Source organism: Zingiber officinale, chromosome 2B (genome assembly GCF_018446385.1).
Source record: "Zingiber officinale cultivar Zhangliang chromosome 2B, Zo_v1.1, whole genome shotgun sequence".
In the NCBI taxonomy this organism is placed as follows: Eukaryota; Viridiplantae; Streptophyta; class Magnoliopsida; order Zingiberales; family Zingiberaceae; genus Zingiber; species Zingiber officinale.
In genome coordinates this window covers 40,393,749-40,410,759 of record NC_055989.1, presented here as the reverse complement: position 1 = coordinate 40,410,759, position 17,011 = coordinate 40,393,749, and the positions used below count along the sequence as shown (strand labels likewise).

Below are 17,011 nucleotides of genomic sequence, written 5' to 3'. Positions count from 1 at the left end.
AGGTTTCTTACCTTTTTAGCATGGAGTAACTTTATCTAAAGAGATGTCTCCGTAGACATCAAAGGAGATAGAGGAAATGAAGGCAGTTCTTTATGCTTCGGTTGTCGGAAGCCTAATGTATACTATGCACAAGATCATAAATCTATTTTTCCAAGGGCATAGTTAGCAGATTCAAAGTAACCCTGGACAAGGATATTGGACTGCAGTAAAGCATATATTGAAGTACCTTAGAGGCACTAGAGATTATATACTAGCTTACAAGGCAGTTAATTTGGTCATTGTGGGTTGCACGGATTTTGACTTCCAATCGGATAGAGACAATAGTAAGTCAACCTCGGGGTTTTGTGTTTACTTTAGGAAGTAAAGTCATAACTATGGAAGAGTGATAAGCATAGGTGTTTTTTCTTGACTCCACCATAGAAGCTGAGTATATGGCAAGCCTCTGAGGTAGTCATAAAAGCTAAATGACTCAATAACCTCAAGATAGACTTAGATATGATTTCTGGTTTATCCAAAGATTATTACAATTTATTGTAATAATAGTAGTGCAGTAGCAAACTCAAAGAAACAATGAGTCTATAAGGCAAGTAAACACAATAGAGCGCAAGTACCACCCAATACGAGAAATCGTATAAACGAGGAGAAGTTGTTGCTGCCTAGATTGCATAAGATGATGACCTAATAGATCTTTTCACTAAGGCCCTTAAGGCAAGAGCTTTTGATGGGCATGTTGAAGGGTTGGGATTCAGATGTATGGCAGCAGATATGGCAGCTTAGTCTTTTAGTATAAGTGAAAGATTGTTAGGATGTATACTAAAAGCCTAGATTTTGGTATAAACATTTACTAGAAATAAGAATTACATTGGTCAAATGTCTACATTTATGATAAATGTAGTTGTTCAATTAATTTATATTATACATAACATGGTGTGTGGTGTCACACACAGAGGATCATGTTATCAGTACCTTATAAATTATAAATAGTAGCTCACGACCAAGATAGAAAGGAACAAACCATTGGAAGGTCGTAGTGTAATTAGGTATTAGTTTATCTTAACTATATAATTACACTAGTACACTTAGAGTGTATTGAGTAGGACCATTAGAGGTCGTTTCTTTTATACTGACTTTATAAAGGAACAAAGATCTCAGTTATTATGGAAGTGTGTGCTCTTAATCCTAATATAATAACAAGCACATATATTTGATATTTATTTCTTTAATTTATCAATGGGTGAGATTTAGTTCGATAAATCAATAAGCCCGATAAGTTGGGAAATGATATCACTTATAGTGTGTTGTTGATTATAGAAGGAAACTGTGTCCTAGTAATCTAGGTTGAGAATGTCCCCAAGAGAAGCTCATAAGGATTGTCATGTTAAACCCTGCAGGTGGACTTAGTCCGACATGACGATAAGGTTGAGTGGTACTACTCTTGGACTAAGATATTAATTAAATGAGTTGTCAGTAACTCACTTAATTAGTGGACATTCGACATCTTAAACACAGGGAGACTAACACACTCATAATAAGAAGGAGCCCAAAAATGTAATTTGGGATTGGTGCGGTAGTTCAATAATAGTTCTCTAGTGGAATGAATTATTATTGATAAAATTAAGTTGTGTGTTCGGGGCGAACACGGGATGCTTAATTTTATCGGGAGATCAAAACCAATTCCTCCTCTCGGTCTCTATCATAGCCTCTAAATTATAGAGTACTATACCCACCTATACCCACCTATACCCACCTTCTTACCCATCCTATAGGGGCCGGCCAAGCTAGCTTGGAGACCAAGCTAGGGTCGGCCATGGCTTGGTTCATGGGTGAATTCATGTGGCCGGCCCTAGCTTGAACTCAAGCTTAGGTGGTCGGCCCTATTAAAATAAAAAAGAATTTTAATTTTAAAATTTTTCTTATGTGGAAAACATAATTTAAAAGAAAGTTTAAAAATTTAAATCTTTCCTTTTATAAGATTCTACAAAAGATTAAGAGAAGAGCTAAATTTCTTTCCTTATTTGTAGTTTAAAAGGTTGATTTTAATTTTGGTAAAAACTTTCCTTTTAATCATGTTCATGATTTTGGAAATTAATATTTAATTAACTTTGTGACCTAGGTGATTTGGATCGAACGTGTTAAGTTCCACAGGAGATCTAAATCTAAACCTAAAAGAACATATAAGTTAAACTTAGGATCAAACGTGTTAAGTTCCGTAGGCGATCCAAGTTTAATTTAAAAGAACACATGGTAGCTAGGAAAGGTTCAGATCTTGTACAAAATTTTTGTACAGAGGAACCATCAGGTTTTCCGAGTTGCAGCCAACACAAGGTTGTCCGAGGTGCCTCAAGCCTCCATGAGGGCGCCTCCAGCCTTGCTGCGCGCACTTCTCCTCCTCTACACCCGAGGTGCCTCCAAGCTCCATGAGGGCGCCTCGGGTACTGTTCGTCCGAGGCACACTTTAGTTTTTAGTCCCTGTAAAACATGTTAGTCCACAAAATACCAACATATCCTACAAAATAAAGTTAGTGCATAATAAACATAATAACAGAAATATTTTGACAGTCTACGGACTGTTCGGTTCTGACTTCGGATTTCCGATCGAAAATCCTAGGTCGAATCGACGCCTATTGTTCCCTCTGCGGGGAACGCGTTCTCACCTACTCCACTCAGGAAAGCATACCTGATGTCAGTCCAGTCCTCCAGACCGACTGGACTTTCTGCCTAGGGTTACCACCCCCTAGGACCTAGGGTTACAACCCCCTAGGGTTACAACCCCCTAGGACCTAAGGTTGTCGCCCCTTAGGATTTTTCACCACTTAGGGTTACCACCCCCTAGGACCTAAGATTACCGCCCCTTAGGATTTTTCACCACCTAGGGTAACCTCCTCCTTGGACCTAAGGTTACCGCCCCGTAGGGTTTTCTCCTTGCATAACCGCAGCTAGGACTTTTGTTCATCTAGGGTTACCACCCCCTAGGGTTTTCCACCTGCCTAATCGCAGCTAGGACTTTTGCCTAAGAAACCTTAGGACTTTCCTACAATCTCATTCAAATACGTTAGATCACAAAACAACTTAACTTGAACCCTTTGACATAATCAAAATATAGGTTCAATCCTCGGATGCTTCCTGCATCAACAATCTCCTCCTTTTTTATTATGACAACATGATTCAAAGTTAAGTAAAAAAATATGACAATAAATAAGAAATTTAAACATGAGCATGAATGCTCCTCCTTATGTTTAAATTCATGAATGGTCCTCCTTATGTTTAAATTCTTAATTCTTAATTTTCTTTAACTTTGACTTTTCTCTCCCCTTGTGACACAATCAAAAAGAATATGTACAGAGAAAAATAGAAAAATATTCTATGTGATTCTTTAACTTTGAATGCTCCTCCTTATGTTTAAACTCTTGAATGCTTCTCTTTATGTTTAAATTCTTAATTTTCTTTAACTTTGACTTTTCTCTCCCCCTTTGACATAAATCAAAAAGAATAATTTAGCTTTGAAAACTTTTTAGCATTTCAGAAGGTTTGAAAAAATACTTAAAACATTTGGATAAACACTTAGCTTTTTAGAATAAATTTTCCTATAAGACCCTCTTTTAGCTAAGTGAAAAAACCTTTATAAAAAAGTAGGGAGCATAGTTCCTTAAAAAAAACTTTTCCAAAAAAAATTGTTTTGCTAAAAATAACTAAGTTTTGGAAAGTAATTTAGCTAAGGAAAGTTTTTTGACTTTGAAAAGTAACTTATCTAAAAAATTTCAAGAAGAAACACATTAGGGTTTCAAAAAGTATTTAATTTATTCTAGAAAAACATAAGTTTTAAAATTTTCATATGTATGTTTTTTTTTCGAAAAAACCAACTTAGCTATATTTTCAGCTTTAAAATGATTGCGTTAAGAAAATACCTTGCTGAATAGCTAAGTTTATAAAATAATTTAACTAAGTTTAGTTAAAGAAAACTTGATTAAGTACTTAGCTTGAAAAATGCTTAGCTTAAAGATAAATAACATAGTTAAGTATTTCACAAACTTAAAACATTTTCAAAAGTATTTTAACTTGATTTTTCAAAGAAACTTAGCCAAAATTTTTGTTTAGAAATTTTTATTGTCAACAGGGACTTAGCTAAATTTTGAAACGAAAATTTTGAAAAGAAATGTTTTGCAAGTACTTAGCTTTCAAGACTCTACTTAAAAATATTTTGATAAATTTAATACTAAAGAAAAATTTGATAAACTTAAGTTTTGAAACTTTCTTTTTCACAATTTCTTTGAAAATACTTAGATTTTAATAAGGACTTAACCAAGCTTTTGAAGATAATTGTTTTGTCAAGTATTTAGCCTTAAAAATACTTAGCTTTAAAAAGACTTTAAGAATCTAATACTTAGCTTCAAATGTAAAGGTTTTAAAAAAGGACTTACTTAGAAGTACTCAATTTAAAACAGATTTTGATAAAAGCTTTAGCCTAAAAAAAATATTTTTGATAGAATCTTAGATTTAAAGATAAAAACTTAACTTAAAAATATTTTCTTGTAAAAAAACTTAGCTTTATTTTTCATTTTAAAAATAAATTGAATTTTTAATATATATATATATATATATATACAGAAATGATATGCTGCGGACCAAAGCCGTGCGAACCGCTGCGGACTTGCCTTCCTGATCGGTCTGGTGATCGATCAGGGAACCTCCTGATCGGTCTGGTGACCGATCAGGGAACCGATCATTCCCTGATCGGTCACCAGACCGATCAGGGAACCTCCTGATCGGTCTGGTGATCGATCAGGGAACCTCCTGATCGGTCTGGTGACCGATCAGGAAGGCAAGTCCGCAGCGGTTCGCACGGCTTTGGTCCGCAGCATATCATTTCTGTATATATATATATATATAAGTAACTTAGCTCAACTCCCTTCACTCCCCCTTGATTAATGTCTTAATAAACTCTTAGGGTCCTAGAGCCAAGCATAAAAAAATAATGGTTATTTTATATTTTCCTAATTTTTCATCTCACCCATTCTATGTTATCAAACATGTTCAGCTTATGAGTGAGTGTGAGACGGAGTTAACTTTATTTAATTTTTATCAATATTTGAGATTGAGATAATTTTGAAAATTTAGTGAGTTTGAATTTCAAATGAGTAAACATTTAAAATTTTGAAGATTTTGAAAATATAATTAATTCTGTTTTACATCATAATTTGAAAATATGATTTAAGAATTAATTAAGATTTTAAAAATTAATTATCATTGAGTTTTTGAATTAACTATAATTTGAAAATTAATTATTATATGATTTGAAAATTGAAAATTTAATAATTAATAATTTGAAAATTTAATTATGATTTGAAAAATTCTAATTTTGTAGATAATGATTTTGTAGTTTGAAATTATTATGATTTGAAAATTAATTATAAAATTAATTATGATTTTAAAAATAATTATGCTTTTAAAATTAATTATAGAATTAAATAAAATTTTGAAATTAAGATTAAAATTAATTAAGTTAAATTTATTAAATTGAATTAAGGTTAGATTAATTTAATAGTTAAATACGACTAAATTCATCCTAGGTTCATCTCACCCGATTTTAAGTTGTCAATTAGGGAACCTTATATGTTGTTGTGAGATGGTTAACTTTAATTTAGATTATGTCTAAGGATTAATTTACATTTGTGTTAGACTTAAGTTTTTCAATTAGTCAATTAAATACATATTTCAAGGATTGGCTCCCAGGTTGTGGCGAGGCACTATGCCTTCTTGGATATGGGATCATCCACCACTTCTAGATAGAGCCTTTCAAAGAAATTATGTATTTAATTTTCTTTTTGAACCCCCTAGGTTTAACTAATCAAGTGTAAATTACGTCAAGGTCCTTAATTTAGACTAGTCTAAGCATGTATAATAAAAAACAGTAAAAAGCAAGCATCAAACAATTTTATTTATTTATAAAGATAGTTTTTCTATTGGCTCCCCCTGGATCATAGCCTCGATATGGTCTTTCAAGGTAATGAACTTGATCCTTAGGGATCCAATATTGACCAAATCCAACTTGATTGACCAAGTTGGACTTAGGTACTCATACTTGGACTACCTTTCTATTCAGTCTGTTAACAAGCGATAGATAAGACCGGTACTTTCTTCTAGCTTTAAACCCTAGTCTGGATCGATTGTATACGATCTTCTGTTTTCCAAGAATCAAGTTAAGATTCTTGGAACCCAGTGTGAACCATTCCAATGCTATCTTCAAATCCTTAACTTGAGTTTTCATGCTGAAATTCTCTTCCTCAAGATTTTGGACTTGAGTTGAGGTTCCAGTCTGAATCAGGTCAGTCAAGGATTCGGAGTTGGCCACTTCTTTAAGGGATGTTACCTCCTTTAGAAGTGATTTGATCCGAATGTTGGATTTAGCTAATTTATGCATTAAATAATTAATTAAATTGTATAAGCGAGAAATACTTACAGAGGGGTTTGGCCCTTCGAAAACGAATACGGATCCGTGGCTTCTCTCGGACTTAGCCTCTGATTCGTCCTCGCTTCCGGATTTGTTGATTTGGTCCCGGGCCGTCATTGCAAGGAAACTCATCTGTTCGAGTTCTTCATCATCGGACTCTTCTGAAGAAGACTCGTCCCAGGTCGCCTTCAGAGTCTTCTTCCTTCTTGGTTTCTTCACATCTTTCTGGTTCGGACAGTTCGGCTTGATGTGCCCCTTCTGATTGCATCTGTAGTAGGCGACTTCGACTTTCATCTTTGAGTTTGGTTGGGCCTCCTTGGACTGGATTACCTATTTTTACATCCTTCTTGTTGAAGCCTTTCTTCTTTCTGTAGAGCTTCCTCACCAGGTTGACGAGTTCGGTCGTGAGTTTGTCGTCGTCGTCGTCTGAATCCGGTTCTTCTTCTTACTCTGGTTCGGTTCTGTGTCTTGGTTTTGACTCGCGCGCTCTGCCTATACCTGCAACCAAAGCTATACCCTTCTCGACCGCACGTGAGTTAATCAGTTCATGCAATTCAAATTCTGAAAATAACTCATCCAATTTAATTAAAGAGAGATCCTTGGATACCTTGTAAGCATCTACCATGGATGCCCATAAGGTATTCCTCGGAAAATCATTTAGGGAATACCTGATGATATCTCTATTTTCTACCTTGTGCCTGATTTGCGTGGAGACCGTTGAGGAGGTCTTGGATGCATGCATGCAATTGGCTTACTATTTCTCCTTCTTGCAGCTTAATATTATATAGTTTATTAAGAATAAGATCCCTCTTACTTACCTTTGTATCGAACGTGCCCTCGTGCAACTCAATCAACTTCTCCCACAGTTCTTTGGCGCTCGAGAACGGGTCGACGTGGTTCAACTCCTCCTTCGTTAGTCCACATTGGAGGGTGTAGGTCACTTTGGTATTGGCTTCTACTTTCTTGATCAGAGTCACATCCTAGTTCTAGTACGGTATAGGTTTGCCAACGCAGTCAGTTGGTAGTTCGAGCCCAATTTTGACGATCATCTAGACTTCAAAGTGAGTCTGAAGGTATGCCTCCATCTGGCTCTTCCCGTAACCAAAGTCATCTCCGGTGAAGAGCGGTGGGTGAGCGGTACTATAACCTTCTTGGAGAGCCATTGAAGATCTAGCACGAAAAATAAAAAAAAAAACGTGTCCCAAGACTTGATCCTGGATTAGTAGTGCGGTTTAAAAGAGAAGATACTACACGATCTCGAGTGGTGTTGCACCAACTTCGAGACAAATTCGATTATGAAAAAATAGATCGAAAGACGGCAAGAATACCGATTATGATTGATTCCAAAAAGTTAAAAGACGCCACAAAAATGTGCTTGACTGGAGGTTGCACCAAATCGAAACGACCCCGCTCTGATACTAATTGTTGGATCGATAAGCGCTAGAGGGGGGTGAATAGCACTCGTGGCTTTCACTTATCGTTTTGGAAAATTCGACGAGAGTTAAGTAGCGGAATAAGAAAACACACACACAAAGATGCCAAGTATTTACTTGGTTCGAAGCCTAGGGCGACTCCTACTCCAAGGCCCACGCTCGTTGAGTGTTTACTTTAGGCAACAACTATATCGTGCAAAAGGTTACAACTTTAAAGTACAATATTAAAATTGAAATGACAATTATACCAACGATGAAAATAGTAATCTTGAGCCTTCGGGTCGTCGGGGTCTTGTTGTAGCTTAGCTGGATCGTCTCGTCAGCAGTGCGTAGCTCAAAGATGTCTTGGAATGTTATTATTCAAAGTGTTGGTCGAGATCTCCTTATAAAACCTGTTGAGGGCGCCCTCAACCTCCTTGAGGGCACCTCCAATTGCTTAGTCAGCCGCGCGTGGATAAACTATGACTTCTTCGTCGCTCATCCTGTTGAAGGCGCCTCCATGCTCCTTGAGAGTGCCTTCAAGGCTGTCCGAGGTGCCTCAAGCCTCCATAAGGGCACCTCCAGCCTTGCTGCGTGCACTTCTCCTCCTCTGCACTCGAGGCGCCTCCAAGCTCCATGAGGGCACCTCGGGTACTGTTCATCCGAGACACACTTTACTTTTTAGTCTCTGCAAAACATGTTAGTCCAGAAAATACCAACATATCCTGCAAAACAAAGTTAGCACATAATAAACATAATAACAAAAATATTTTGACAGTCTCCGGACTGTTCGGTTCTGACTTCGGATTTTTGATCGAAAATCCTAGGTCGAACCGATGCCTACTGTTCCCTCAGTGGGGAACGCGCTCTCACCTACTCCACTCAGGAGAACATACCTGATGCCAGTCCATTCCTCCAGACCGACTGAACTTTCTGCCTAGGGTTACCACCTCCTAGGGTTTTCCGCCACCTAGGGTTACCTCCCCCTAGGACCTAAGGTTGCCCCCCTTAGGGTTTTCCACCACCTACGGTTACCACCCCCTAGGACCTAAGATTACCGCCCCTTAGGGTTTTTCACCACCTAGGGTAACCTCCTCCTAGGACCTAAGGTTACCGCCCCTTAGAATTTTCTCCTTGCCTAACCGCAGCTAGAACTTTTCTTCACCTAGGGTTACCACCCCCTAGGGTTTTCCACCTGCCTAACCGCAGCTAGGACTTTTGCTTAAGAAACCTTAGGACTTTCCTACAATCTCATTCAAATACATTAGATCACAAAACAACTTAACTTGAACTCTTTGACATAATCAAAACATAGGTTCAATCGTCGAATGCTTCCTGCACCAACAGCACACGCATGTATCATAGGATACATTTAGAGTATATTCCTTACTTTGAATTTACATTCCATGGTTTTAGAATCTGATTTGGCTCCAATTTCACATAATGTTAATTAAAAAGCACAAAGAGCAGATCTTCGAAAATAAAATAAAAAAAATACAATGATGCACGATATGCTCATGTGATGTGACAAAATGCACGTAAAATAATACTAAAAACCATGCATGATACACGCATCAACAAGGCAGTTGAGAATGTAGTTTTGGCATAGGAACTTAGAGTGGTTTCATGCTTCCACTTCACTGATGATCTGGACATCAGTTGCATCCTCAGCCAGCTTGAGAGATTCCTCTATCAAGAACTAAGTTAGGTTTAGTGTAGTCAAGTAGAAGAACATCTTCTGCTGCCACCACTTGAAGTTCAACCCGGTGAACTTCTCTATTATGGTTGATTGAAACATTTCTAATCGAGGTGAAGGAAGCCTTTACATATTGAGCCTATTGCATCTCAACTGTTTTCATGACTATCTCAATATAACAGAATCTATTTTAAGAATGTTGGACAATTTTATCGAAGATATAGGGGATGTTCTGAATTAAAAATTATAACAAATTTAACTTCAGACTTATTGTAAAATACCGGAAAAATAGGTGAATATTAATAAGGGAATTTTCCGGAATTTTTGGAGATTTTTCGGGAATATTTCGGAGCTCGTACGGACGAGTTAACGGGGATAAAAATGGGGCCCGGAAAAGCCTGTTTAGGTTACCCCGTTTAAATGAGGAAAAGTTGATTTTTCCTTTTCCTTTTTAAATTCTTTTTCTCTTTTTCTTATTTCTCATTCTGTTTTCTTTCTCGCCGAAACATCCCCGCGCGCCTCTCCTCTCCCTCACTCCCGAACCCGACGCCAAAAGGAGCCCTAACCGCCGGCTACTCGGCGGTTCTCTCCTCTTCTTCCTCATCCCCTGCCCCTCACGACGACAGCATTCTCAGCCCTAGCACCGCCGCCCGACCGCCTGCCCTAGCCACCCGACGCCGACCACAGAAGCCGACGCCGACCCCAATCGCCGGTGCCCTAGCCTCTGCCCCGACTCCAGTGACGCTGATTCTTCTCTCCTCTGTCCAGCCGAAGCCTCGTCTGCCGTAGCCCTTGCTGTGGAGTTTCCAGCGCCGCCGCTGCAACTCACAGAGCCTCCCTTCCTCTTCTCGCGGACACCTGGAGCCGCCGAAAATCGAGCATCCGAACCCTAGGTTGGGTCCCTGAGCGCTGGCCGGAATTTCTCTTCTGGTGTCTCTGTTTGACAGTGCCGAAGACAAGGAGTTGTGCCCTAGTTTTGCTTTTCACAGTGGTTCTGTCTTCATTGTGATCTGCCCTAGCAGAATTGGGAAGGTAAGGGCCATACCTAGCTGTGGAATTAGGTTTGTGGCTAGATCTCAGTTCATGTTTTTCTTTGCTTCTAATCTAGGTCACGGATTGGTGAGGTTTGGTGTATTGTGGGGTGTTTTTGATTTTTGGCAGCAACCCCATCCCGCAGCGGTAAGGTAAGTATTTGGTTTATGGATTTAGTTGACACATTTTTGATACATGTTCTAGGTACGACTTGATACATAATTAATTTGGTTATAGGGTGATTTAGGTTTATAAGTTGTATAACTGTGTGATTGGGGTTCATGAAACTAACCCTAACTAGTCAGTGGATTAGAAATTAGTTTAGCTATTTGTTTATAATTAAATTAGCTAAACTGTGCGATTTAACACAGGACTTTGACGCGAGACGAGTATCTCGGAGTCAGATCGGACCTTTCTATTTTCGGAGGCGGGTACTTTGACTTATGTCTTTTGATATGCATAATAAAGTGTTTAACATATAGCAATGATTGTGTTATCCTTTTGATTCGGTTGGTCACTACATGATCTGTTACATGTTGTTTGTTTATTTATTATGCACTGCATGTTATTATTGACCTGACCATACATGCTTTCGGTAGTGACCCAACCATATGATACATCATGTTCAGGACCTAGGGTTTATATGATACCCTATCTGTTTGTGTACCTTCCATCTGATACATTGACTTGTGGTACACCTTTTATTTATGTATGGATCTTGCTATGCTATTCATGAGATTGCCATGCTTAGTATCATGCATCATGTTTGCATGCTGTGCGATTGTTGGCTCCACTATGGTTGAGCCCATCGCCATGTACTGCACACACCACCACCACCCATGGATTAGTGGTATATCGGGCAGGTGTGGTGCTGCTGTTTGGCTCCGTTGGTCCGAGGACTCGGCGTGGTAGCCGGCAGACCTGTTTGGCTCCGTTGGCATTTAGTGTAGCAGCGTGGTAGCCGCAGATGGTGGACTCTGTTTGGCTCCGTTGGTCGGACTCATGGGTAGTGTGACGCATCCTCCCGTCATTGTGTACCGGGAGATGAGAGCATTGAGCTCCCCCATTTATGATTTGGGGACAGAGGACAGGAGTACTCCCGACAGCATTTCCGTCCACTCAGTCACTGTCAGGAGCAGTGATGTCAGAGTGCACGATCACCATATGCATTTACTGCATTTTATTGTTGTGATTGCTGCACTTATATGCTGCATTTGTATGGATGCATTTGATTGACATGCATACAGGATTATGATTTCTTCGGTCTAACGACCTGTTACCTTTGTACCTTGATCCCGGTTAGTACAGTTATCTCCTGATTTCGTTTCAGTTGCATTTATTCCTTCTCGTATTCAGGAGATTGTACGCATGATTAGTGTTGTCTGTTATTTATTTTATTATGCATATCAGTTGTACCTGCTGAGTGTTCATATTTTCAGGTTGAGGCTGTCCGGAGCAGTTCCAGTCGCTGGCCCCCATCTGCACGTAGAGCTAGTTCTCTACTAGTTCGTTATTTGTTTTATTTTGTTTTTTTTCTATATCAGACTTTGTTTTAGTATTGTCTTTGGATTTTTACTATGGATATTGTATGGAGTGATACCTTGTGATGGATTTTTGATATGATATTGGATTTCATTCTACTACGTGCCTGCCTGGACGGCAGAAGAGGTGAGTTCGTTGGATTTGAGCTTTACGAGTGTAGTGGAGTAGGGTGGATTTCGAGTCAGAGTCCTATTGTTATTGATTACTATTATTAACTGTGTGGTTGTGACAGCCAGAGGCTGAATATCTTTATAAACTGCGTGGTGTTTGTTTTTATTTTTGTTATCATTCCAGCCGCCTGTGGCTGATGTATATGTGATATGTAGAAAGTTTCATATTGTCCGCCGTACAGGGGAGATGCTGCCAAAATTTCTTCGGACAGAGACTCCTCTGGGGCGTGACACTTATCTCTTAGATTATCTAAGTTGATAATCTCAAGTTGCCGACAGGAAGAAGCTATCAAGTTATCTGAGTTCGGACTACTGGCTGACTACCGAGTGCTTCCTAAATGGAAGTTGAGTCTGAGTCAGGATGTCACTCGACTGCCGAAGCCGAGTGAATCGAGAGGCAAGTCAGGATGTTGAATCGCCTGAGCGGGTTGCCTAGTTGGGGCGTCGAGTGCCCGACTGTCGAATGTTGAGTACCGAAGTGGTCGAGTTTGAATAGGTCGTCAAGTGATTGGGAATGAAGTCATAGTACTCAGGAGGACATCTGGCTGGTCGAGAATCGATGTAAAGTACTCGGGAAGTAATTCTGAGTCTGAGTAGGTTTCCAAGTGCTCAAAAATAGAGAAGTCGAGATCTGCGTTCAATAAATTTCCTTAAAATATATTTGTCCCCCTCCAATGGTGCTTCGAGGATATGTGGGTCATCTATTTTCCAAGATAGAATGGAGAAACTACGATCGTAACATAAATTGTTCATAGTGAACTAAGAAACATCTGATTGCTATCATGGGAAGACTGCAATCAAAATGAATCTACAGAGGAAAATCAGGGGAATAAAATTGGAAGAATCTCTTTGTTATTGCTTTTGCTCTTATCTACTACTCATGATCATAACCTCCTCCTTATATAGGAGTTCAAACCTTTACTATAGTAAATAGTCGAATAAAGTTTATTCATTGTCTTTACTCACCAGCCTTGAAACGACAGTCGCTGGTTGACCATTTCAATCAACAATTATGAATTTTGCATTAATCACACATCAATGCATCTGTTTAAGTAGCAAGCAAAAGAATTATTTGGTGGGAAACATTGATTGATTCGATTGGGAAAATTTTATCCTAACCAGTCCGACATTGGGCATGCGTAGGTTATACTCACACATAAGTCACCTTTGGTTCAGTGCAATCTAAGCCCTGGATTTACATCCCCCTACATAGGCAGCCATGAGAGAGAGTCTCTCCCGTGCATATGTTCAACTTCAATGCTTGTTACACACTATAAATCAATCATAATACCATGAAACTCTCAATGTGAAACTAAAGTATCATTTACAATGGAGTTTTCTTCTTTCTTTCCATCTCTTTTCAATTCACATTTTCAACGTCCTAAACTATGTGAACCAAAATATAACTTAAACAAATCCAAATTATCTAATTTGGTGCAATCCTAACTTATTTTGAGATTGAATATGATTCGATTACAAATAAGATTTATTCATTTCATAATATTTTAATTATTTTTTAAAAGATACAACAACAATACCATTCAAACACAAATATCATCTATGGGTAGTAGATTAATCCCTACTAGATGGGGTACTAGAGGCATTGAAAAAATTGATGAGAAATTTCTCATAGATTGGCAAGGAAGTATGAATGAGCTTTAATAATGTCTAATGCTTAGTTGTTTGGAAGAAGGTCGTCGTGATAAATCTATGGATGAGATAGATAGTTTTTTACTCTCTTGTTCTAGTTTCTTGTAAACCACACTTGCTAAGAAGGTGTTACATATCAAAGACATTATTTTAGTCATAACTCCAAAGGACTTATGATCATTTCAAAAAGCTAGGCTCAGGAAACCATGGGTAAAGACAATGTGGCAGAAATATCTTCAATCGAGCTATGCTTTCACTTTAAGGCTATTAGCGCACGGGAGACTTCCTGCACAATCTGGATAAGATTACCTAGAGGATAGACAATGTGCTTTCTATCGACAAGAGGAGGAGATACTGGATCATGTGTTCTTCGGATGTGATCCAATCAGCCAACTTTGGGGTAAGGTCAGAGCATGGCTACATATGTGACCTAATATGGCCACATATCAGTGCATGTTGTGGATATCCAGACTTCAGTACTGGGGGACCTCCTCCATGACTAGGGCACGACACCTTACCATGTCATCATTACTACATCATGTTTGGAAGGCAAGAATTGTAGCATGTTTGAGTGGATACAATTCAATGTGGAGTTAGTCTTCAAGAAGATACAGATTCATGTCTACAGGATGCTTGATGTATACTCGGATCAAGTACTTCAGTAAGGATGAATTTTAAGGGCATGCATTTTTTTATATATATAATGTCCTATTACACACTCATTATATCATAGATCCCTTTAGGAGCATTCTGATACTCACATAGGTTAGTTAGGATTATGAGGGCATGCATTTTAGTAGTGTCACGAGTGGGAATAAGAGTGTACATTTTGGTAGTGGTAGTAAACACAGACAGAGAACATGTATTTTTGAGTTGATAGAGAATATGCATTTTTGAGTTGATAGAGAACATGCATATAAATAAGCTTCTGGTTGACCCCTAGACTATTTTGGGAGCTTGCATCCTACATACATATGAAATTTTGTCATGTTTGAGTAATCTACTATGCTTTGGTCACCTACTCAACTGGATCATGTGAATAGGCATGAGTAGTTGCCCTAGGTTGTAGTAATTGATTTCACATCGGGTATTTTAGTACTTCACATAGGGGTCTGGAGAAATAGCATCTAGTTGTTATTATACACGGTATAGAATTGTGGACAATACTCTACGTTGGCACCTCATCAACCTCAAGTAATTGCCCACGATAGAAAATAATAATGATAAAATAATATAAAAAATCATCATCATCCTTTGCTTGGTACATGAGACAGAGGCTTTAAAGGGATGGAGTTATGTATGGAAGGATTCATATAGAGGAGCGGGCGGCCAACTTGATATGAGGCACTCTACTGTGGCAAAAGGTGAAATCCTCGCCCTCAGGGCCCCCGCCGCACCCTGCCCAGGGTCATCACGAGGGAGGTAAATCACGGTAGCTCGGTGGCAAGTACGCAGTGGGCCGAGACTTTTTTGCACAGGGATAGGAGATATGCTTTGCTAAGGTGGACTACGATATAGCCAATGAGATATACCTCTTCAACCACATGCAAACTCATATTCTTTAAATACATATAGACCGCTTCAGCTGCAGAGGAGATGAAGACTATGACGCTAACACTGAAGGCTATAGTGGATATACATATGGCATCTGGAGAAGAGAGCTATTTTAAATGGAGTATTTTTTAGGGAGCATCTTGTCATCTTGGATGGAACTTCATCAACTTTGGATGGAGCATCTTTTGGAGATGTCCATCTACTATGTATCTTTTCAGTGGGTGAGGAGAGAGAGCATACATCTTGTTGGAGAGTGAGTACATTTTGAGATGTGGGAGGAGAGAGAGCATATGCAATTTGGATGAGTATGTATACTTTTGGTGAATAGATCCACCTAGAAGAGATGTGGGAGAAGAGAGAGCATATGCAATTTTAGTGAGTATGTATATTTTTGGTGAATAGATTCACCTGGAAAATTTATGTAGTCAGCAATAAATAACTCGTAGTAAAAACGTCTTAAATCCATTTATAGCTAAGGTTTTGTCAAAAAGTCTAAAAAAGGTGAATATATCCATCAGAAAGATCTATCTAGCTGACAGCAAACGACTTGTAGTAAAAACATATCAAATCTGTTATAGCTGATCACTTGCTAAAAGTGAATAGGGGATGGTGACACATGTGCAATTTGGATATGGAGACTTTGGGAGATGTCATATACTGATGGAGGTCCCTAGACCGTGGATTCACACATCTTTCAACTTGCTCTACACTGGAGGATAGAGGAAGGCGACCCCTAGAGGATGGAGGATAGTCATAGAGGATGTCGGCTACATACAGCATAGAGGCGCCTATAAGAGGTGATGGTTTGACATTGATGACAGAATTCGATCAATGTCTAATCTCCCATTTCATATGGAAGATGGGTAATGACCATAGCATTTTTAATGGTTGATACAGAGACAGTGATGGTACTCATGTGAGTATATGTATATCATACCTCAAATACCTTCTCAAATCTAACATTTTATCAAATATGATATGAGCAGGAATTCTTAGTTACTATATGGTTGTGCATTTTCTTGATAATATATATAGATTTTAAATATTGTGAAAATTCCATCAATATGATCCAAGGTCTTATCCTTAAGTTTTACCCTCAACTATGGATATTCATTTCATTGTTTCTGGTAAAGAGATGATTTAAAGATTTATATGATCCAAGGTCTTATCCTTAAGTTTTACCCTCAACTGTGGATATTCATTTTATTGTTTCTCGTAAAGAGATGAATTAAAGATTTATTTGAGGAGAAATGCATTCAGCATGTCCTAGGCCAACTCTTGGAAGCACTTATCAAGTTATCAAGTTAGTTGTTACTTGGAAGTATTATTTTTTTAATTTTTAATTGGTATTAAGTTCTTAATTTTTCAAGTTAATTAATCCCATGAATGACCGGTTCAATCTTATAAAAATTTTCTACTGACCATCAGGATAAATCATAAAATACTCATAGAAATTCATCCAAACGGCGAATGTTCTTAAATCCAATTTTCACTGAAAAAAATCCTC

At 38.3% G+C, this 17,011-nt stretch overlaps 1 long non-coding RNA gene across 1 annotated transcript; it reads left to right on the top strand.

Annotated features, from left to right (window-relative positions):
• Positions 1-10,003: 10,003 nt before the first annotated feature.
• On the top strand, positions 10,004-11,006 carry LOC122049083. Its single transcript, XR_006130815.1, has 3 exons — positions 10,004-10,588; positions 10,665-10,740; positions 10,960-11,006. It is a non-coding gene; the product is annotated as an uncharacterized LOC122049083 (long non-coding RNA).
• The last annotated feature ends 6,005 nt before the right edge of the window (positions 11,007-17,011 follow it).